The 25,732-nt window shown below is 38.6% G+C and overlaps 1 pseudogene; it reads right to left on the bottom strand.

The window, feature by feature from the left end:
* Nucleotides 1–17,971: 17,971 nt before the first annotated feature.
* LOC116150358 (ferritin light chain-like) lies at nucleotides 17,972–18,741 on the bottom strand (annotated as a pseudogene).
* Between the last annotated feature and the right edge of the window lie 6,991 nt (nucleotides 18,742–25,732).

The following is a 25,732-nucleotide window of genomic DNA, read 5'->3' as shown; positions in this document are numbered from 1 at the left end:
TACTTCAGGACACAGTTTCAGCACAGCTGCGATCAGTCACGTACAGTTTCTGTTCCAAAAGAAAATAGCTTCAAGTTAATACTACACACATTGTTAACATTATCAGTGGGAATAAGGGGACATGATGGAAATGGGGCTTGAGGGTGGTGGATCGAGGAGTCCTTTTTATTTTGTCTGTGTATGGAGAATTTATTGACATGCTGACATAATGACTTGGTGTCATAATGAATTTACTGCCTCAGTAATGGCTTTGGACTCAATGTTCTGGCAAGGGCACGTAACTCCAGTCTTGATACTCTGTTGGGACAGGTCCATGAAGCTTGGGCACAACGATAGCCTCATACGTAAGGTGGAGTGGCTGCAATTTCCTTGACATGGTACTAAGAAGGGTCAGAAAGTTCAGGGATGTCATAATGTCAGAAAGGACTGACTATATAGGACCCAACACCTTTATAAGAGCACCTCCCTATGGTCCCCAGGAGATCCCTGAGGATATCCGTTTCATGGAGGCAATAAAGAATGCTCTGGTGAAGAAGCACTGGCATCACTGACAGCTCTGATGGGATGTGCTCTGTAGTTCAGAATTGTCTGGTGGGAGAGGCTGCCAGGAAGCTGGGCTTCCTAATGTCGTTGGAATTCTCAACTGCAGCACTTAACCATCATTAACCATATTGGACTGCAAGTCTAGCCAGAGTGCCAGTCGCTATACATTGACCCACAGAAAGCTGTGTTGAGAACTAAGATAAATATTATTCCTAGGATTCAGGTGGATAGAGGCACATAAGGTGCTTCTTGAATTATGTAAGGGAAACATGAAATGCCAAGAAGTCACCTCAGTAGAAAATTGCTATTCCTTCTCAAGCTTCCAGCTCTAAGTCATTTCATAGAAAGTCTATATTACTTGGAGAGGAGACCAGTTATTACTGAGAAATGACCTTGCAAAGCCACTGAAGTTTTCATGGTAGATATTTTCCCAATCTTCAACTCTCTTCAAAGGGAACTCTTTTGACAGAGTAATTGTGAACTAGGGGAAAAGGGATCATTAGATATTTTGTGAACTCTTAAATACAGAATTTGACCTGACACTAATACCAGAGCAACAAAAATGCCATCATGATCTAACAGTGAGAGTGGAGGTTTGGGGGGAACAAATTCTTCATTGCTTCCAGAGAGTCCACATACCCACCTGTGGCTATCTCCCTAGTTCTCAAGAATGAAATTAGCATGGATGTACTAAACATCTGTCAGAACACAACATTGAAAGTTCTTAAGTTTTGGTTGGACAGAATGTCTCACCTAGTAGACGTCAGCAAGCTTTTGTCTTCAGTCATTCAAGTTTTGAGTAGACGTTGAAAGACAGGTACTAATTGGGTGCCAGAAAACTAGAAATACACATACAGTTTGCTTCTTTGGAAAGCAATTCTTGCATAGTAAAGTGTGGATGTTCAGGTTTTTGGTCAGTCTGATTCTTGCCTCTCTGGGCAGATACTAGTGATGATCGTAATCTCTCTGCCTGCTTTGGGACCAACATCTTGGCTCCGTTCCAAAAGACAAAATATGTACAGATAACCAATTGTGAGTCTCAGTACAGACCCATCATCACTGTGTGTGCAGAAAATTCTTCCCTAAATCTGATTAGGATCTCTAAGTATGTAGAAAAGATTCAGATAATCTGGTACAGTCACCCTTCAGTATCCACAGGGGATTGTTTCTAGGATACCCCCCTCCCCAACGCAGATAAAAAATCTGTGGAGCCTCAAGTTCTTTATATAAAATTGCATAAAATTTGGATATAACCTACATATATCCATACTTTACATGATCTCTGGATTATTTATAATACCTAATACAATGTAAATTCTATGTAAATAGTTGTAAATTACATAACATTTACATTGCCAACATACGTAAAATTCAAGTTCTGCTATTTGCAATTTTCTGGAATTAAAATATACATATATAAATAAGTAATGGAAAACTGGGAAAGGTGACAACTGGGGCTCCTACCCTGCTTGCATGGTAAAGAGAAAGCTGCTAATTTCTTCTCCAGTCCTCACCCAAGTCATTTTCAAATGTTCCTACCTCAAGCTTATATATTTTCATACATTTTACATTATTTATTGGAAGCATAGGGGAAAAATGTAAAAAATAAAAACCAACCAACCTCATAGTAATGCTAGACATTAAAAATAATTGGCAATGATTTATTAGATAAGGAGTTGCTATGCTATCATTTCAGTCAAATTTTGGTCAGCCAAGCTCATGGTCTCATATCCAAATTGACACAAGAACCCTAGAAAATTGCTTGGCAGTATACACTGACATTGAACATACCCACACTCTATGACCTAGCAGTCTTGGTCTTACACTTAGATACAACTGTAATATAAGATATGTGTGTGATGGGACAGGTGTGATAGTTATCAGTCTTATTTGAAATACCCCAAAGTATAAATAACCCATATGTCTGTCAGCAGAAAAATAGAAGAATGAATTGTCACAGAATGGGATAGTATACAGCAATGAAAATGAACACACCACTACCATCCTTGTATAAATGTTCAATGAAAGAAACCAAAGAAAAATATATACTATTTTACTGCATTTTTTATAAAGTTTAACATGGTGAAACAATTCATCATGGAAAGACATGAATGTAGGAGTAATGGAGGGTAATGTCTAGGAAGGACCCAGGAATTCCTTTGGGCTACTGTGACATATTATCAATATACTATTTACTGAGCAGATTTTAATTACATGAACATGTTCTCTTTGTAAATATTTGTCAATATACATCCTTATAATTTGTTCATTTATCCATAGGCATGTTATACTTTAACAAAAAATATTTAAAGTTATTAATACAGATACTATGTACACTGTATAAACTATTTACACTGTATTGGCGAGGATATAGAAAACAGCCATTCTCTTACACCTTTGGGGGGTTCAAATTTATAGTCTTTAGAAGGTTTAAGTTGTATGATCTATCACTTGGCATTTTATTCAGAAATATTATTCTTAGAATTTATCCTGTATGTGTTACTGCATAAGTAGGTAAATAAATAAATAAATAAGAAAAAGTTATTGTAGCACTGTTTGTAACAACAAAATACTGGAAACAATATAAACGTTGATCTAACTGGTTAAATAATTATGGACTACCAATACAATGGAATATAATTCAGTCATTAAAAACAATTCAGTAGATATATACATGTGGCATGCATATGAAAACATATTCAAACAATATTTTTAAATGAGAACAAAGGTTAGCATGATCCATTTCTATATAAAAGAAAATGAATTGTCTCTATACACACACACATATATAGCTATTTTATATGTATAAAATGTTATATATAGCTATTCTATATAATCTAAAATATATTTTACATATTTATATACGTTTATATATATCATAAATTCTACATAGCTATTTATATATAATCTATAATATATCTATTTTGTATATCTATTTATATAATTTCATATATATATATAGAGAGAGAGAGAGAGAGAGCTGTGTTCAGAAAATATCTGAAAATATAGACAAAATTTTACCAGTGATTTTTTTCTGAAATGAAGTTGTGGTGGAGATGAGTAAAACCACCTTTTGCTTTTTGGCCTTCTGTAGCGTTTAAACTTTTTATAATGATGTGGGTTTTTGTATTTAAAAAATACTAATAAAATGAAGACCCTTGCCAGCCAGCTGTTGTCTGACAACATGGTTGAGGACTGCCCCACAAGTTGCCTCAAACTGCAACTTCCTGCTTCCTCATTTGCTTCTGCCAGGTGCTGATCTTGGCTTTTTACCATGACCTCAAGTCTAGGTCCAGTCAACACTGAGCCCCTTCCTTTCTGTCATCTACTAATTAACTTATTTCAACTCTTCCCTCCACTTGGCTGAATTAGGCTATGACATTTGCCTGCTCCAACCTGATAATTGACCTGCAATTTATTTCTCAATTTCAGGCCTTCCTTCCAGATGTAATTTTACTTTCACCCCCTGCTCTTTAGAATTAATAGTCATGACTTTGGTTTCAGCGACCCACGCCCATCCTTAAGACCAATAATCAGTATCTAATGATACAGAAAACTTAGTAAGCCTGGGTTCTATGCCCAAAGCATTGTGTAAGTTCTTATAGCCATTTTATTGTTTAATTTAATCCTGACAACCCTGGGAAGTAGGTGCTATTATCATTCCAATATTAAAAGTAAATAAATTGAGGCACAGGTTATAAATTTTGGAGCTCCAATTAGACTTGAGGAGTGTTTGACCCAGGCAGAATCCATGTTTTTAACTACATTAGACTATATATAAGACTTTATCCAATCTTTATTTTAATCTGCTTTATATTTTTATTTCTGTTGTGGTCCTTATTTGCTTGTAAACTTCTCAAAGGAACTTGTAATATTTAGTCATTGTTTTTGGAACACTGAACATTGCAAGTAGGGGGGCAGTTCCTTGCATTTGCTTTATACTTTTGAGGTCTCACTAACTTTTTTCTATTTTATGAGCTTGATAAAAATATTTTTATGTGATATCAGTTTGCTGATGCTATTACAGTCAGATCAAACATCATTGTAAGACAACCACAATCAAATCTCACCTCATATAAATATAGCTAAGTGATTAATGTGGTGATCTGGCAGTCAAAGACAATAGGTGCTAGCAACCTATTTTCTTCTTTCTTTTTTAAAGTGAAGTATAGTTAGTTTGCGATGTTGTGTCAATTTCTGGTGTCAGCATAATGTTTTCGTCATACATATATTATATATGTTCATTATCATATTCTTTTTCATTATAGGTTACTATAAGATATTGAATATGGTTCCCTGTGCTATACAGAAGAAACGTGTTGTATATCACATGGTATTTTTCTTTCTCTTTCTGGATTACTTCATTTAGAATGATGATCTCTAGGTCCATCCATGTTGCTGCAAATGGCATTATTTTATTCTTTTTCATGGCTAAGTAGTATTCATTGGTATAAATATACCATAACTTTTTTATCCAGTCATCTGTCTATGGACATTTAGGTTGTTTCTGTATCTTGGCTATTATAAATAGTGCTGCTATGAATATTGGGGTGCATGTATCTTTTTGAATTAGAGTTCCCTACATATATATGCTTAGGAGTGGGATTGCTGGATCATATGGTAAGTCCATTTTTAGTTTTTTCAGGAATTTTCATACTGTTTTCCATAACAGCTGCACCAAACTGCATTCCCACCAACAGTGTAGGAGGGCTCCCTGTTCTCCACAGCCTCTCCAGCATTTATTGTTTGTGTACTTTTTAATGATGTCCATTCTGACTGGTGTGAGGTGATACCTCATTGTAGTTTTGGTTTGCACTAATGAGGTGGGTTTTAAGAACAATACTTTAGAGGGTAACATTTTGGTAGAGATGAGTCATTTAAAAAAGCTCATTGATGTTCCTTCTGAACCCATTTCTCCATCCAGTATCTAAGGGAAAATAAAACAGAGAAGGGAATAGTTCAACCAAGAGTGGAAAACTGATCTCTAACCCTCAGATGACCCCATGGGATTTATACTGGCTTAGAAAAGGAAGGGGAGCAGCAGGAAACATAAAGGAGGGGGAAAGTCCTGGTTCCTTAGTGAAGGACAAAGAACACTGCTAAAATTATCAACTGCGTGAGTGGTTACATCTGTCCGTGCATTACCATATTCTCGTTGCCTGGCATATTGTGGCCATTTCAATTAATGTTAGTTGAATGAATGAATAGATAGATAGATAGATAGATAGATAGATAGATAGATAGATAGATAAACAAAATCAGGTGGAATATACCTAGAATGTTCTTGTGAGATGGCACACCCTTTTATATATCATGGAGAAAGTGGTCTAAATTCTAGACCATTCTAACTATAAATTCTGTGCTATAGTAATTAGATTATAAAATATGAGTGTGAGTTAGAAGAAAATAAGGCAGAAGACACAGAAGGTGTTTTAAGATGAGAGAACTGAAGAACTGACGAGGGGGTAGTGTTGCCTGATACTTATGGCTTAGATGGGGGAGGTGGAGTGAAAATGACAGGGTCACTGTAAGAGTGCGTGTGTCCCTCAGGCCACACCTAGATGCACCGTAGCACTTCATAACACCTTTTCTGGCATCGTCTTTTGTGCAGAGATCCTCAGAACAACATATGGAAAGTTTAGAACATTGCTTAGAGTGCTGTTTGCCAAAATGACATCTAAATTTGCTTTGACTTGTGTCTTGATTGTCGCTTTGTTGGTTTGCCTCAAAAGATTGTGTAATATATCCAGGACATATACATGGCCCCTCCTTATCTATTAAAAAAAAGAAAAGCCATGAGACTTTTTACCATCTCTGTGTTTCTGCAAGGAATTTAATCCAGATTTATCCATAGTCTCCTATGCTCTTCTGTCAGCTCATTTCTATACTTTACTATAAAGTACTACAAAGTACATTTAAGGTGTAATTATAAACTGGCTGTTAAATCAGTCTTATCTGGTTTGGGTAATACTTTGAGATATGAGTTGTATGACATATATATGGAATATATATTTTTGGAATACTTATATATATATAATGGGAAAATATATATTCAGACTATATGGATTAAGAATTTATGTGTATTTTTATAATATATATATGAAATAAATTGGAATCAAGAAATTACTCATACAATGGGGAAAGATTTTTCAACTTATGTTTGTCTATTTTAATAGAATCTTATTACAGTTCTATCTAGGATTAACAAAATATTTGTGTACCTTTATACATTTTTTAAATCACTGGAAGTGTTTAAATGCAGGCTTACTTGATATATGGTATAGGAATTCTAAATTATGGATGATCAGCAGATGTAGATACCTTTAATTTATTCATCTTTATTTAGTAATTTCTAAGAAATATTTACTGAGTGCCTACTGCATGTACCAGAGTTGTTTGCACTCGTGATATGGTAGTAAACAGAACAGAAGTTCTTTCTTTCATGGACAAAACAGATAATAAAAATAATGAATTAGTAAAATATATAGTATGTTAGACAAAGTATGCATTGTTGAAGAGAATAATTAAATCAAGAAAGGAGATCCCTAAACATTCCTTGCAATCCAAAGTCTCTGATTCTTTAATTCAGGGTATATAAGCCTTAATCTCTACAAGCCAGTTGTTTTCAGAAGCCTTTGTGCACTGTACTCCTTGTCTTTTCACACTTACTGCCATTCAAGAAGCACTGATCAAACTTTTACCACCACTAACAGGAGTCTACTTCCCATGGGGTCAGCTGGGTTATAGATGGTTAACTAAAATGTAAGTAAGTATCCTTAGGAATTAGTGAATGCCAGGAAGCATTGCAAACTTTCATAATGATTCTATGGCATCTGACACTATAAAAAATAAAATGTAATTTTATTTTTTAGTGTGTGAGACTAGTAATCCCTTTTGGTCATTGTACCACAGAATCAAAAAAACACTGCACACAAAAGAGTAAACGAAAAATTAGAAAATAGAAAATTAAAAAAACTTACTTGTTGGTATGAGTTAACTTTCTAAAGGAAAAAGGGGGAAAGTAGTAGAATTATAGAATCAACCAAGTATTAAGTTCAATTTAAAACCCACTTTCCTTTTTCTTTATAACTTTTGTTTTCCTTTGGTAGGGAGAGTAACAGAATTAGAGGATTTAGAGTTTGAGACCAGTTTACAATCCTTTTTTATGAAAGAATTGTAATTATTACAAGATTTTCTTTCATCAGCCTCCTGAATCTTGGTAATTCACCTCACTGACTATATAGCATAGAAGTTATAAATGATATAAATGTTCTTTTATGTTCTTTATTTTTCACTGTTCATAAGGAGTATTATTTCATGCATGTATAATATGGAAGAATGGATTTTCCTTCTCCACAACCCCAGTGCCACACTTCTGAGTCTAAGGAAATAGAAAAGCATTTTTAAAAAAACTTTTGATTTGGGGCTAATTTTAGATTTCAGAATAGTTGCAAATGTGCCTGCACACCCTTCACCTAGCTTCCCCTGATGCTTCCATCTTACATAACCGCAGTGCAGTGATCAAAACTAAGAAAGTAACCTTAGTATAATACTCTTAACTAGATTCAGACTTTATTCAGATTTCCCAGTTTTTTCACTAGTGTTCATTTTCAGTTCCAGGATCATGGCATTTAACTGTCACTTCTTAGTCTCCTCGAATCCGTGAGACTTCCTCGGTCTTTCCTTATCTTTTGTGATCTGATACTTTAGGTCAGGTATTTAAAAGACAGCCTCCCAGTTTGTATTTGTCTGATGTTTTCTTATAATTAGACTGAAGTTCTGGATATTTGGAAGGAATATCAAGAGGTGAAGTGATCTGCTTGCATCATATTGGGGGGACCTGACGGCACTGTGTCTTCTGCTGGAGATGTTAATTTGGTTATTTGGTTAGACTGGTGTCTGCCAGGTTTTTGTCTTCCGTACTTGAATGGAGTCTTTTTAATGTGAGTCAGTATTGAGACAAAGACAGAGAATTGTCTAGCCCTAGCATATTAGCCAGGGGTACTCCTTGCATTGAAAAGGTGTGAGACTCTCAGACTCTTGGTCTTAAGGCAACAGACAGTGAATGTATGGGTACCTTGCCCTGATCCCCTTCGCTGATGGGTGCCCCCAACACCTGCTTGTTGTGACTATTGGCTGCTAGCACTCAGAGTTGCCCCCTCCTGCGGTTAATTGCCCTCGGCAGTGACCCTCTGACATGAGGGTACAAAAGGCCAGTCTCCCAGCCTTGGGAGGGACTAACTGTGGAGCTACTGGGGCTCCTGAGCTTTCCCTGTGGGGTCAGAATAAGCTAATCTCTGTGTAAGACCACACTCTTGCTTAGCTTTATTCCCTGCCCTGCCCTGCTTCCCTCACACACCCACCCCCAGGAGAATAAACGTTTTGAAAACATTCCCATTTCAGACTTGACTTCTAAAGAACCTGACCTAAGATAATAATACATCCCTTTGAGTTTTTCCGTCTTCATAGTCCCTCCCCACTGCCACACGCAGGTTCCACTGCCCTTCTCTCCCCACACACCCCACCCACCCAACAACAGAATCTGAAAGGGCAGAAAATGACTGCCTGCTCACAGAGGTCAGACTCAAGAAGGGCAGTGGGGACCAGTGAAGGGGTTAAAAAGACAGGGGGCTGTGATGGGCCTGAGACAGAAGACTCAGAGGGGATGTGCTCTGCATCTGCATCTTGTGCTTTCAGGGACGAAAACCTTAAATCTTGAGTGGAACTTGGAGACAAAGTATTCACTGCCCAAACCCCATGATCCAATGCAATCAGTATTGGCTGGATTGTGCTCCTTGAACTTGAAGGAGAGGATTGATAAAACATCTTCTGGGCTTCTGTATATAAGACTTGCTAGCTGACAGATCTTTTTGTTGTAAAATTCTGAGGGATGCTACTGTATTCAGAAGGGGCTGAGGAAGAACTAGTGAAATAGACTGAACAGAAACAATTTAACAGTAAGAATAAATTCAGAAGAGAGTAGCGTCACCAAGGGAGAACAGAAAAGAGTTTCCAAAAGAAGCAGATGAACAATAGTGTCAGATACAGGCTTATTTTGAGGCTCACTGAAAGCTACTTTTACTAGATGGCACTGGCAATCGTTGCTATTGGCCGAAAGGTAGTCACAAAGTGGATTCTACAAATGAAGGATATTTGTTCAAGAAATTAAACAGTGAGTTAATGATATGTAGCAACTTTGAGGATTTGGTAGATTTTCTTTGTAGATAAGGGGAGGTTTGACCAGGGGCAAAGGGCAGTTGCCAAGGGAAGGGTAAAACGAGATACGAGTCAAGAAAAATCAAACATACACACAAATAAGAATAATGTTTAAAGTCTGGCTTCTCTTGACAACTTTCATGGAGGGAAGAACCTGCAATAATTTGAGCTAGTTTTCATTATATCGTGATGATGCTTGTAGATGTAGTAGTATTGCCATGCATGACTCTAGGATGCCACACTGTGGTCTTTGTAAATATGGCTTCTGTATCATGTCATATGTTAGCATATTTCTGGATATCCATTGCAACAGTTTTCATGTTTTTTTTCTTAGTATGGCTTCCTATTTTAAGTTTCTTTTTGAGTACTACATAGCATTAAGAAGTATAAGGCCAAACAAACAATGCAACATATAAAAAGGAATGAGGGTAAAGTTACAAAAATCAATAAGTGGGTTATAAGACCTAAATATACAATTTTAAAATTTAGTTGAAAACCTTATAATGACATCTGAGATTAACTTGTAAAGTAGATTAACTTTGAAATTATGTTACTTTTTTTCTCTGTTAAAATAGAATATGACTTCTTAGAATAATGGAATTCATAAGGATACAGAGGTTCAAATAACTACAATGGTTATTTTCAGTCTTATTCCAAGCATGACTTCTTTTGTATTCATTCTGATAACACACATTCTACAATAACTGCAAACCTAGCTGTGGAAGAATCATCCAATCAAGTATACTCCGTTCTTGTTCATTTCATCTAGCTTTTTAAATCTCTTTTTATTTGAGTCTAACAACTTAGTAATTGTCTTGGTACTCCAGGTCTGTGGGAATCTGCATCACTTGTTTGTATCATATAGTCTAGCAGTAAAATGTTGAATGTAGTACTTCTTTATTTACTACCTCCCTAAGTGTATTCAAGACTTCTTCTCCCCTGCAGATTGTTCCTTGAGGACAATAAGCCATGTCACATATTTCTTTTGAAGCCCCTATGTAAACACATCTTTAAAGTTAATAGGTTGTGGAAGGCTGTATTTCTAAAATTATATTTTTAAAAACCCCATTTGATCAAATTAATTATTTAAGATCATAAAAATTGATTTGCATTGACCAAAGTGACAAGTAAATCAATAAGAAATTCTCTTTTGATTGATTGGTTCAGTCAATCATTAGAAATACTACTCAAAATAAACCCATCTTTCCCTAAAATTTCAGTACCACGTAACTGAAGTAATCGGGTACAACTCTGGGGAGGGAATCAGAGAAACTTTAGAAATGTTAGTCTGTATTGGTTAATCTGTCCTAATGATTAGAATAATTGGCATTCTAAGTAATTAACAGAAGGATCAACGGACTTAAAGAACAAACATGAAATGGAATCACTGTTTAACAATTATCTGCTGAGTAAATTGTTCCTGGTCAGTTGCTTTTTTTGGAATGGGGGTTGATATATTGATCTAATTCACAAGATTCTAGATATCAAACATGACACTCCGATTAGCTGAACCCCTTGGTGGTCTTGGGAGGAAGGGGATATATTTTGAATGTGGGGATTATTTGAATAATTGTGGCCAGGGAGAGAAATATGGTATATTATTCTTCCCTCTGTACCTAAGCCCTTTGTTCTCTGTTTGCTGTAAAGAAAAGGAAAGCAAAACAAAAACAAAAACAAAAACAAAAAAATCCCAAAAAACTGAGGATAGACAGTCTTAATGCTCACCTGTCTGCTCATCAAAACCTTACCACAGAAAGAGACTCACGGACACAGAAAACAAACTTATGGTTATGGGACTGGGGTGAGGGAGGGGAGAGAGGAATAAATTGGAAGTTTGGGATTAGCAGATACAAACTACTATGTACAGAATAAACAACAAGGTTTATTATGCTCCCTACTATAGAGCACAGGGAGCTATATTCAGTGGCTTCTAGTAACCTGTGGTGAAAAAGAATATATATATATATATATATATATATATATATATATATATATATATATATATGTATGTATGTATAACTGAATCACTGTGCTATACACCAGAAACTAAAGCTAATACAACATTGTAAATCAACTATACTTCAATTACAAAAAAAAAAAAAAAAGAAGAAGGGGAAGAAAAATAAAACCCTTACCACACCTGTCACCATATTGGACTTACCATCCTGGGTCTTGAACTTTTTGCTGGGCTTTGCTCAAAGGCAGCAGGGTAGCTAAAAGAAAGAAGGGAAGCATCTTTAAATCAATTATACTTTCCTTTTTCTGGAGAAATGTGAGGTTTCTCACTTATATAGTTTATAAAAAACAATAAAAGCTATGCTGTTACACAAGAAGGACCTCTAGTATTTTATCCTGCAGGGTTGCTTCAACTAGAATATTTCCTCCAGATTTATCACCAACCTCACTGTGTTCTAAGTTACTCAAATTGTCACATGATAGTATAGGCTTCTGCTGTCTTCCTTATCTGCAATGAGAATGACAAAGAAAAGAAGGAACGATTAAGAAAACACAGATGTAATTGCTTGAAGGCCCAGGAACTACTTTGGGGGAGGATTTAGAAAGAACTTTCTGATTTGTCAGCAGAGCCAGAGGGTCATTAAATGATGCCAGGACAGAGGTTTGTAAAGGAGAGACCCACATGAATAGACAATGTCGGATGCAGGATTAATTTAGTTCATGGAAAACTGATAAGTGAAGATAAAGTGTATGACATCAGATTCTCTTCACAAAAAAATGTTGGAAGTGAGGAGTTGGAAGTGGTGGAAAGTCACTTGGTGGGGCTGGCACTTACCACAGCAACAAAATGAAAGGAGTTGAAGACAGACTGGCGTCAACGGAGGGGAATTCTCCGTTAAAAAAGAGTTGACTTTCTTGCACAAACAATGAAAGGTCAAATTAATGATTTCCGTGAACTCAGGACTTGGCTCCTCCTTTCATTATCTCTTTGACCTTGAACATTAAAACTGAAGTAACTGAAGGAAATGCCATACTTATCTCCATGCTGGGAATCTGAACGGAGTTTTTAAGGATAGAAGCTACTATTTTATCCATTTGCGGTGAAAAATTACCAAAAGCAAGACTATATTATGGGCACAAGGAAAATGCTTGATTGAAACAATGCACCTAAAAAATAAAACTTTCCTTTGGTTCTAAGAGATAGACTAGTTAGATGGCATTTGTGTCCTGAAGTCAGATGTGGCTTCAAAATGTCTTTATCACTTATTAGTTGTGTAATTTGGGCAAACTAATTAACCACTCTAAGCCTCATCCTTTTTACCTATGAAAAAGAAGTAGCAGTAACTAACATAACATTTTGTGAGCATTGAGTAAAGTTACAAATGTAAAGCGCTTATCCTGGCATATGGAACATGTTTGATAGGTGTTAGTAATGAGGAAGCTGGTGGTAATGACCCGGAGGTTCTTTAGAGTGCATGAATTCCTTCTTAAGAGTGTTTATAGCTGGATGAAAGAGTGGATTCCCTCGCATCTACTGACAGCATGTATATAAGGAAGGGGGTAGTGAATTGATAAGAAAGTCAGAAAGAAAATTAAAACAAGAAGAGAGTCAAGGCAACGGAGACAATGCGTTGTGGCGGCAGTGGTAAGGGACGGGTGTCATTGGCAGAGAAGAATCAGAGCCATCACCGCCAAACGGAGGCAAAAATGAGAAAACCCGTACAATAAAAGGTAAAATTTGAACAGACTCCCAGTCACCTTGGGAGCAAGAAAGACACCTTCTCTAGGGGACAGGATTCTTAGGCATAAAGAATGTCTCTGCAGAAGGTAATAGTGACAGGCTCTGTGACATAGCGCTGAAAGTTCTGAGGTTCCTGCTGGGGGTGAAGATATACACCTTCCGGAGCAAAAGATGAATGAAGACTAAGGTGCTTAGACTTGCCTATTACAAATAAGGGTACCCTGCTTAAAAAAATACTGTAGAAGAAAGACTCCATTTAATATTGTGATGCTAGGAACATGAGGTTCAAAAATGAAAAGAAAATTTAGAGGTTTATCATAAACTAATGGGAAGAATTCCTTAAGTAAACTTTAGACAATGTTTATAAAACTTTGGACAGAGTTTCACCTCCTCCCGCCCCTGACAGAGAATACATAGATAAGGCATGAAATCTTTATTAATTTCTTAAAGGAGATATTTCTTCTGGTTGATTTTTAGCTCACAGTGTGTGGACTGTGGACATCTGGTAGAAGTTGACTGACAGTCTAGGTTGAAAACAACCACATTCTCCTTGTTTTTGTTTTTCTTTTTCCATTTCCCTACCACTGTGGCTGGCAATAGTAATCAAGAAACATTGCTTTTGCTCATTAAATATTGCTCCAGGCAGATTTTATAAACTTAAGTATAGAGATATTTTTTGTAATATTCATTTATGTGCAATTATCCTTTTTCTTTTTTGGGAAATAGGACGTATAAGACACTGTGGGTGGAAAGCAAGGGGTTATGTTTCAACTTTGGAGATTTAAGGACTTATAATCACTGAAGTGAAAGATATAGCTAAAGGAAAATACATTCTAACGAGGTATCCAGATGGTTTAAATAAGATGAACAGAAGAGGACACTGGAGAGCAGAGCATTTTGGAACTTAGTTTTTTTTTTTTTTTTTTTTTTTTTGTATTTGTATTTGTAAGGCATAGGAACATTTCATTGAAAAATTAATAATAGGAGGCTGTCAGCCGAGGGAGGCTGATGTGGGGTTCTAGGAGGTGAGCAGCCCAAACGAAAAAAATGCACGAGGAGTTGCCATACTGCTGGACAGACTTCAGCCGGAGACACCATGGGGTTAACAACACTTTATTGCCACAGGGAGGTGCACCCTATGATGCACCTGTCCTGCTTTTATCTGTTTTCTGTCAGCACATGCACGGTCTGAGTTTCTTTGTTCATTAGGCTTACAGAATATCTCTAGCACATGCGTACTACCATTTTCTTTGTTCTAAATCTTATATAATTGACGCATGCGTACAGCAGTTATTTACTGCATACTACAAACATGCTCTGATCGTGGCCTTGGGTCCCACGGCCTTAACTCATCTCAACACCAGCTCACAGAGGCATTTCATTTTTAAATTTATTTTCATTCTTTTTGTGGGGGGAGGGGGAGGTAATTAGGTTTACTTATTTGTTTACTTTTGGAGGAGGTACTGGGGATTGAACCCAGGACCTCATGCATGCTAAGCATGTGCTTTACCACTTGAGCTGTACCTTCCTCCCTAGGAGACATTTCTTTTGGTGGTATTTTTCATTGTAAATTTCGGGTTCATTTTGTAACTATAGGACAATGGCTCTGCCATGGAGGACTTCTGGGGAGAGAGGAATCTTTACCCTTCTCCACACACTTTTGCCCTTCTTCCCATGTTTCTAATCCTTTCCCCCATCCTTTCTCCTCTCTTCCCACCTCCCTTTATGCTCCCTCTCAGGAGAGGAGGATTTGCTAATCTGCTTGTTCAAGACCAAGGATATTAGGCTATTAGCTGGGCTATATTGTAGGGTAGGTTTGCTTTTTCAGAATCCATAAGAATACACTCTTGTTCATCTGCATCCTGGAGTAAATCCTGGCTGGGTTTGCTCCCTTGGGGCAGACGGATCATTTTCTCTCCCCATCATGTGGCTAAGTCAGTCGGTCATTTAGTTAAGTCAATAAGCAGGCAAGGGTCCCCTCTTGTGCTCAGCCCTCTAGAGAGAGAAATAGAGAATCAGAGGCCTCACTTCCTTCTTTCCAATCCAGTTTGTCCCAGATAGTCTGCATCTCCCTGAGCCTCCACAGACAATTACAAATGTTACAATGAAAGATTGCCATATACACATTTAACTTACTCAAATACTGTATATAATTGGCCATCACTTATGCTAAGTACAATCAAAGATGAAAAGATTTGATATGTGTTAGCAAACCGAAGGAAATAGCATGCAACTGATTCAAAGGATTATTGAGATAGAAAGAAAAAGACAGGGGGAAGGAAATGCCTGCTTCATGTGGCCAGACATGTGAATGGTGATGGATTTGTCGATATTCTTGAGGGAGACATTGAAGAATTAACTAAGGACATAAAAAATTGACTAGCAAAGGGATATAGGATGTGAAATATAGTTATAAAAATAAAAACAGGGGCCAAGCACTTTAACCTGGGCCGAGTATGGGATTGTTGTGGGTAATTCTGTCCATACGTGATTTTCACCTTGTATTCTGGCCTTGGTTCTTAACTTGGTGTCAGACGCAGCCCCACTGCAGTGCGCTTCTCTTTGGTCCACTGTTCCTTTCATGTAAACTCCTTAGTCAGGAGTCCTGAAGCAAACATCTGAGTGGCAGCACCCAGGATGGCTGATTTCAGGACATCTAAAGCCACTGAATCTCGCTCCGTCTTCTAAGAAGACTTCCTTAACAGTCTTTCCCTTCTCAATCCGTTGTGCGGGCTTCGACTCCCGTGACTCCGCAACATCACTCTGGAAAGGTGGTCCACCTTCTCCACGTGCCCTGAATATTCTGTCTGGAAATACCAATGGCCTATGATGCTTGGGACAGGTAGTGACTGCCTGGACAACAGACCTGGCTGCAAGTGAACCCCCAGTGTCATTGCTTGTAGGGGGTAAACGGTGACGATACCTCGGGTCAGCAGACATCACGGAGACAAGCAGGAGGAACATCTCAAATATCCCAGCCTTCCCTTTCCTTGATGGGAGCTTCCTTAGTTGGAGTTTGCCCTCAATTCTACCCTAGAAGATGGTCCTGCTCCCCCTCCCTCTCTTTCCACAAAGACAGGGTAGGTGGATATTTTCCACTGAATTATTTAACGTACCCCAGGAATAGAGATCTTGGTGCATTTTGCTCACTAGTATGCCCCAGATGCCTAGAAATGCACCTGAGACACAGTAGGCAGTCAGTATGTATCTGATCACTTTATGTAATGTTAATCATTAGAACCTCAAGGCTATTTCTTATTGGCTCGATTGGGAATAAAACATAAACTAATGACAGATGTAATGAAAGAATTTTTGTATTCAGAGATCGCTGATCAATACATAGGCAATTTTTACTTTGTATTGGTCTTAGTTTGTTCAGGCTGCTATAACAAAATATCACAGACTGGGTAATTTATTGGCAACAGAATGTTGTTTTTCACAGTTCTGGAGGGTGGTGGCAGCCTGATTGGGCAGAGGCCCTCTTCCGCATTGCAGAATGCCAGTATCTCACTTTTATAGGAACATTAGTCCCATTCATGAAGGCTCTACCTTCTTGGCCTAAGCCCTCCCAAAGGCCCCCACCACCTAATGCCACCTCCTAATACTGTCATCTTGGGGACTAGGATTTCAACGTGTGAAATCTGGGGGACACAAGCATTCAGACCACAGCAATTTCTTAACATACTACTTACAATCCATGAACCCATTAATGCATATTTGTTCTAGCCACTTCCCCCCAGAACCCTGCAACAACAGAAGATCTGTCCTCTTCATAATAAGAGTACCTGTCTCCGAAGACCTGAATTACTCCACTAGATTCTCTTTTTTGAATTCTTTTTTTTTAAAATGGAAGTGCTGGGGATTGAACCCAGGACCTCATGCATGCTAAGCACACACTCTACCACTGAGCTACACCCACCAATGCCCATCAGATTCTTTGTTTCCCACACTTGAATAGTAAAAGATGAAAAGGATAAAGTTTTGTTTTCCATTCTTTTAATAAAAACCATGGATATTCTGCCATAACACTTTTTTGCCAGCAATTTAAAGAGCAATTACTTTTCAGACATGCCTTCAGGGAGATAAAATTCCAGTCATTGTAACTGAACTTGAGTATTTCTAAGTCTTTTGAGCAGTACATTGCCAAATGACTTCTTGCTTTAAAGCCCTCAGTACAATTAGAAATGATTTTGTTTAAGTATAATCACTTCTTTAACATCTGTCTCCTCTTCTGGTATGTAAGCTCATTGAGAGAGGATTGCATCTGAATTGTACAACACTATTTCCTGACACATATTATATTATCTAGAACCAAGAAAGTACCAGGTGGAGTTACCACTACACATGGTTAGAGGATACTTACATACACACACACACACACATATGTGCTTGTGTGTGTTTGTGTATGTATTTTGTTGTTGTTGTTGCAAAAAACTTTATTGTTTCCATTTGGTCCAAGGCTTGGGAGAGGGCTCCAGGATGGTTAAAAAGCTGCCTGGTGTCTGCAGAGAGGCTTCAGGTGGAAGCCCTGACACCAGAGGGCTCTGTAAAGGCTGCTGGGTTGCAGGGGCTCCTAGTCGTGCTTGAGGGTGAGCCTTTCGAAGAGATACTCGCCCAGCCCAGCCTGGGGACCAGAGAGCCTGCGGAGGTGAGTCAGGTGGTCGCCCGTCTTCTTGATGAATTTCACCTCCTCATTCCAGGAAGTGGCTCTCCAGGAAGTCACAGAGGTGTGGGTCTTCACGGGCAGAACCCAGGGCATGCAGATCCAGAAGGGCCTGGTTCCGGTTCTTCTCCGGGACAATAGCAGCTTCCGTAGCGTCCTGGGTTTTTCCCCACTCATCTTGAGATGGCTTCTGCACGTCCTGGAAGAGGGCGCGGCTGCTGCGCTGGTTTTGCATTTTCAAGAGATGCTCTGCGCCCTCACGCTTCTCCTCAGCCAATTCGCGGGAAAAGTGGCCAACGCCCTCCAGAGCCACATCGTCGGGGTCGAAATAGAAGCCCAGAGAGAGGCAGGTGTAGGAGGCCCGCAGATGCATGTTGACCGGGTGGTTGACAGAGGCCTCAACCTCGCTGGGATAATTCTGACAAATCTGGGAGCTCATGGTTGATGGGTAATAAGGAGTTAAGCTCACAAAACGGAGTTGGCTGGTCCCAGAGGCTGAAGGTAGTGGCTGGTTTTGACCAATGCGACTGAAAAAAAGGTTGAAGGGTGTTCGGAGGCTGGAGCAAGGGGCGTCCCTGGGTCTGTTCCATCCAAACACTGTTGAAGCAAGAGACAGATCCTCGGGACCTCTGAACGCACTCGTGTTTGTGTATATTTGCCCTTTTGCAAAGTTCTGTTTTTTTTTTTCTGACCTTATCTCTAAATTCAAAACTGGTCTTACATCTAATGATACAATGTAGTAAAAGTTGCCGGACATGAGTTCAAAACAGCAGCAATATAGTAACAACAACGACAGTGACTATTTATTGAGTGCATATTATGTGATTGGAACAGTTCTAAGCTCTTTAATCTCCACTACAATAGTTTGAGGGCAGTACTGTAATTCACAACATTCGCAGACGAGAAAGTAAAAGAAGGGCAAATTAAATCATTTTCAAAAGAGGCACGACTAGTTGGTAATTGAGGTGAAATTTGAACCCAGACCATCTGGCTATAGATTTTGTACTTTTAACAGCTCTGCCTCCCTGAGCAGTGACTCTTTCCCTGCTGCATACTAATGGTTTGAATCTCAGTTAATCCTTGGACACACTTTTCTCAACTTGATATTATAATGATTGTCTCAGACTCGTGGAGATAATTGGTGGTATAAATTATAAATGTTTCAGAAAATGCAAGATGGTATCAATTCATACAGGATAGGCTATGGTAATTATTAATTTGTACTCAGTTCAGTGTTTCCCTGATCTATGCATTGATCAGAGGTTGCTGAATACAAATTTTTTTTCATTACATCATTCATTTCATATTGTTAATATATGTTTTACTAGCAGTTGAGCCAATGAGAAATAGCTAGAAATAAGGAAACCAGTAAGTAAGTATTACTAACAGAATGGGCAAATGCAACAAACTTCACCTCACAACAAATCTTTGAAAATGAATTTCCTTTTTTCTTTTTTTTTAAATTAAAGTGTAGTTGATTTACAATGTTTTGTTAGTTTCTGATGTACAGCAAAGTGATTCAGATCTATATGTTTATATTCTGTTTCATATTCTTTTCCATTATGGTTTATTACAGAATATTGAATATAGTTCCCTGTACTGTACAGTAAGTCCTTGTTGTTTATCTATTTTATATATGGTAATGAGTGTCTGTTAATCCCAAACTCCTAATTTATCCCTTCCCAACCTCCTTTCCCCTTTGGTAACTATAATTTTCTTTTCTATGTCTGTGAGTCTATTTCTGTTTTGTAAATAAGTTCATTTGTATCATATTTTAGATTCCATATATAAGTGACATCATATGGTATTTGTCCTTCTCTGACTTACTTCACTTAGTATGATAATCTGTAGGTCCATCCATGTTGCTGCAAATGGCATTATTTCATTCTTTTTATGGCTGAGTAGTATTCCATTGTGTGTGTGTGTGTGTGTGTGTGTGTGTGTGTGTGTGTATGTATCACATCTTCTTTATCCATTCATCCTGTCAAAGGACATTTAGGTTGCTTCTGTGTATTGGCTATTTTAAATAGTGCTGCTGTGAGCATTGGGGGGCGTGTATCTTTTTGAATTAGAGTTTTCTCTGGATATGTCCCAGGATTGGGATTGCTAGATTATATGGTAAGTCTTTTGTCACTTTTTAAAGAACTCTCCATACTGTTTTCCCTAGTGGCTGCACCAGTTTACATTCCCACCAACAGTGTAAGATGGGTCCCTTTTTCTCCACTCCCTCTAGCATTTGTTACTTGTAGACTTTTTAATGATGGCCATTCTGACCAATGTGAGGTGATAGTTCATTGTAGTTTTGATTTGCATGAAAATTAATTTTAAAATAAGGAATAAGTCCTTAACCATACTGGATTAAAAAAAAGAATGTCATTAGGAAAACAAAAATGTTTATATATGTCTAAAAGATAGAAATCTGACAGGATTGAATTGAGGAGGGAAATCTGGCTCAAAGGTAGACACCAGATATAATGACCGATATGAGCAAGATTAGTTCTTAAGACTCTTATAACTCATAATTAATTAAAATTACAAGGAGTAAGGAGCCAAGGACAATGAGTAGTGTGACTGCTTAGAGATGGAATGTAGAGCAGTCAAGCAGGTTGGCCCTGCTTCCACCCCTCCTACACAAACACAAACATTCACGAGTGCACACGCACACACACACACACACACACACACACACACACACACACACACAGCCAAGCAGTAAACAGTTCAGCATCTGCTTCCAGGCTGGAGAAGTCAGCATGAATAACTGGGTCACAGAGGCAATACAGTCTTCCAGGTGGCTGGCAACACCCAAAAGGAATGGAAAAATCCTAACAGAAACTACTGGAAGACTCTGTGCTAGTAGGTTCCAGCCCTCTCCACTGCAGCAGTGGAGGCGGGCGGGAGTGCATTTGAAAAGTGTCCGCAGTCAGGGAAAGAGGAATTCTCGAAAGCAAATATAAGCCTGCAATCAAGACTAACAAAACACACAGGGAAGAAACAATTTCATTAAAGAGAGGGACCAACTACAACAGCAATAAGAAAAAAATGAATAAACAAATAAAAGGCACAGATATTATAAAGAAAGCAAGGAAAGAGTCAATAACTGTAGGTGATATAATTGCCTTTACTGAAAAATTCAAGAGGAGTTAAGTGACAGACTATTCACGTTAATAAGCAAGTTCATCAGGTAAAAGATTACTGAAGGATTTGCTTATTTATTTATTTTAATGGAGGTACTGGGGATTGAACCCAGGACCCTGAGCATGCTAAGCACTCACTCCACTACTGAGCTATAATCACCCCACTACTGAAGGATTTAAATAATGCCTGGCACATCGTAAATATTATGTAAATCTGACTCTTTTATACAGCACTGACCTATAGAAAATGCCAGTTTAAAAAACCATTCACAAAACCTCAGTGTAAGAGGTTTAAAAGAAAATCATGAATGTTACTGAAGAACACAAATGAAGATGCAATAACTGGAAATGGGAAGAATAAATGCGGTAAAGATATTAAATCTTCCTTAATTCCTCTATAAATTCAATGAAATCTTAATCCAAAGTCATACCAGAATTGTTCTGTGAAATTTGCAAATCAATCTTCAAATATATCTAAGAGATCAAGTGATCAGCACGGTATGTTAAGAACAACCCTCCCACTTCAAAAACTAAGAATTCTAGATACGACATGAAAAAAATCTTTTTCAGTGCATTGCTGAGCTAGCAAAAATCAAAGGAAATGCTCAGAGATTTAACAAAATAAAGTGAAAGCAATGCTCCATGGTAGGAAGTAAAGCCTGAAATTAGGGTCTGACCTGAGGGGATCTGTCCAACCAGGAGAATCTTGAGCTTCCAATTTATAGCCCATGAGAAAAAAGGACCGGCACAAAACCAAGTACTCACTCCAGTTCACTGGTGAAATCATCAGTCAAGTTGGAGACTAATGGAAACCAACCCTCCACGCATACGTGCACCTGGAATACAAGAAGGCTGCACTCTCACTGTCAGAGCGAACTGCAAACAAACAAATGAAAACCCAACAAAACCCAAAAAACTCCCCTCCTCAGAAAAAGGAACAGCAGATTTACTATAGGTTTCAACCTTGGAAATGAGGGGATGGAGGGAGGGAAAATAATCTCCATTGAGAATTCATAACCAAAGTCAGCCTTCACACACGCTTGCTACCTTTAGTCCTCCAAACCGCAACCCGCAAGAATTTGTTTTGAAGCCTTAGCGTCAGTTGCCTCTAAGAAGCAAAGAAGAAAACCTCTGTGGAAGAAAGTAACTTGAACACAGATCCTAGAGAATATCCATAGATAAAAATGCTCAGAACCGAAGAGTTCCGTGAGAAATCACACACACACACACACACACACACACACACACCACGCACAGCACGCATGTGCACGAGTGAGGAACTGGGTTACCACAAGTAAAAACCAGTGGAAACAAAAAGCAATCATCTGCTACTTTTTTTTTTTTTTTCTGCTTGCTTGGAAAGATGAAAACTTGAGAGAAAGGGGAAATGAAAGCAGGACACCCATGATGGTTCCAAAAATACATATTAGTCATGTATATGCTGGGAATTCAGGTGCTCCTAGCAATGCAAAGAAGACATCTTTGCTTTCAAAGAGATCATAGTCGAGCTAAAACAATAATAATGCACATGTTAAAATAACATATAAGTCAGTGTTATGAGCTCTGAAAGATGCGGCGTTAGGCCACTGCAGCCTGCAAGGCTCGGAAGTAGGTGGAACTTGAATTGTGCCTAGAAGAAGTCGGGTTTGCGTGGTACCAGAGAAGTGGAGGGATCTTTGAGGAAGCAGGAAGAATACACAAATGTGGAAATTCTTCAGCAAGTAGGGGCAGACTCTTGAACTATCACCCAGTACTTCCACAGAAATAATGGCAAGAGAATACTTCTAAAGGAGGGAAACTGGCCGCACCCAGGAAACAGACTAGGAGAGAGCAGAAGCACATGTAAGTACAATGTTACAAGGGAAATTAATTAATTGATCAATTAACGACTGCCTATAAAATAAGTAAATACTGGAAAAAACAAAACCCATCGGCTAGTTGTTAAAACAAGCCTCTGTTATCCAGCTGTGTAAGTGGGAAGTATATTTGGTTGGAAGTGAAGAGACCCCAAATTCTCTTCCTAGATTTACCACTGCTCAGCCGTGAAATTCGAATTATTTGTGTTTCAGCTTTAATATTTGAAAATTAGGTGGGAAGGGAGGGGTGTCCACGGAGGAGGGCAGATTAATTAACGATCTCATTCATGCTCCAGCACTGCCTTCATCTCTGCAAACCATCATGGAATAAGTGTGCTTTCCCCCCTCCAACGCTCAGAAGGCACTCACACTGACAACTGAGATTTTCTAAAGTAACCCTAATCCCCCTTTTAATGGCTCAGACTGAGTTTCATTACCCAAGAAATCCACAAGGTGGCGGTAACACTGAGTTGAAAGTAAATTCACAGCTGAATTGTAAGGCACAGGCTTCTTCAATGGCTAAAGTTCACACAGAGCTCTTCCCCCGCTTTTATGATGTCAGCGAGGCCAGAGAAGCTGGGAGAACAAAGGCTGCACACACAGCAGGACGGCCGGAGATGACGGCTCCCCGGGAGAACCGCTGTGCTCTGGACCCTCCACAGTCCTTCCTGTCCAGCAAAGGAAACTTTACCATCCCCATCCTCATTTTACATAAGAAACTAGGAAGAGAGAAATAAAGTAACTTACGTACGGTAGCAGAGATAGTAAGTGATCCAGCCAGAATTCAACATTTTGTGTCTCCCGTCAAAGTCCACGGTCGATTCATCACATTTGCTGGGAGTGCTGAGGAAAACGAATTTGATTGACACAAAGCGACCTTTCTTCCTCACCACCCTCCTCACTGATACAAAAATGAGATGTTCCCTCTTTTCTTTCTAACTGAAGGGACACTTAAAAGATTTGATTCCGTTTTAGCAGGGGGCACTATTAAGTAGTGTTTTGATCACTAAAGCGACTTCAATTTTAGGATTTATTTCAGAGTCACTCATATTTCTTTCCTGCCACTTAAGTGGGGCAGGAACATTTTTTTCATTGGCTGTCATCTTCATCAAGGCCCTTTGAGTTAGAAAGAACAGAATTTCAAACTTGGTGAAAGGATGATTTTTCAATGGAATAAAGGTGCATTTCAAAGAATCCAAAGACAAGAACTTTCTTTAGGTGATAGGCAAGACTAGAATGAACAGGGGAGCAGACCCCGCCCCTGTCTGGGCTGTGACAACCACAGAGCAAAGATGAGGCCCCCGCTCAACAACCAGGGCAAGTGTGGGGTCACCATAACACCAGCCATCCTCCAATCAAGGGAATAACAGCCAGCGCACATAGAGAAGACATGAACCATCCATCTAAAAACAGACCTCATGACAAAGTTATTAGACACGCACAGTCGACTCAGGGACTCTCCCACTCAGGAACCATAAAACCGTTAGGAATTAAGGCCAATTGCTCACACTCATTCTTTCTCTCTCTCCACGTTCTTTAGCCCACGGTTTTCCCAGCATGTCGGGGCTCTTGCCTCTTTCTGTTAACTGGCTTTCTCTTTTTCTCTAGACCTCACAGCTCTTGAATTCACACACCCTCAGCTCCGGAGGCTAGCAGGGACTGCCCACGTCTTTGAATCCAGATCCCTAACCTCTGAGAGAAAGAATCCAGCTTGGTCTGGCTGTGGCCATAGAGTAACTGAGCACAGACAAGGATGATGCTTATCTGAGAAGGATGTGCTAAGCCAGGCAGCCACCCTAGAAAATGTGTGTTACCACTGGCTGAATACCTTTCTGGGGAATTTGAAAGAATATCAGGATGAAATACTAAACCCATTGGCATTTCTCCATTTCTCCCTTGCTAGTGGTGATAACTGTCAAGCCATAATTTGGGACATAGACTTGGATAATTTTGCAGAATATTTAAAGTTAGACCAAAATGAGAAAATTCTGGATTTACACTTACAATAGCTATGCTTCAGCCTACCAATTTTAAAATGAATTATAAAAATTAAAATGCTTTGATGATAGATCGAGTAGAAATACACTTAAAATGACAAAAGTCTGATTTAAATTTGACATACAGAAAGACTTCTGACTAAAGTTGGGGTCATTGAAAGTAAGGTTGTTGTTTACAACAAACACATCTTTCCTGGAAAATGATTCTTAAATAATAGAGCAGACCTAGCGAGGATATTTAACTTCCTGATTAGAACCAAGTCAGTGGAAAAAAAAATTTTTTAAGAGACATCATTAAGTTGTTAACAACCAACATTTATTCTGTTTAGCAAAAGAGAAATGTAAAAGTTACCAATGCGTTACAAATGCGAGCTTCTATCAAAAACTAAATTACATGCTGTTTATACCCTGCATCAGCGACTTTCAAGCTGTAGTGCACTTCAGAATTGCCTGGAGATCTTGTTGAAACAAGGACTGCTACCTGCCCCTCCTCCTCCAGTTTCTGCTTCTTTAGGCCTGGCTAGGGTCTGATCATTTGTAATTTGCATTTTTAAAAGTTCCCAGATGGGGGTGGTGTTGCTGGTTTAGGGATTGCTCTTTGAAACCTCCTGCTCTGTCCTCAG

This window comes from Camelus dromedarius, chromosome 25 (genome assembly GCF_036321535.1).
Source record: "Camelus dromedarius isolate mCamDro1 chromosome 25, mCamDro1.pat, whole genome shotgun sequence".
NCBI lineage: Eukaryota > Metazoa > Chordata > Mammalia > Artiodactyla > Camelidae > Camelus > Camelus dromedarius.
Note: the sequence above shows the minus strand (reverse complement) of the source record. Positions and strands in the feature narration are given on the sequence as shown.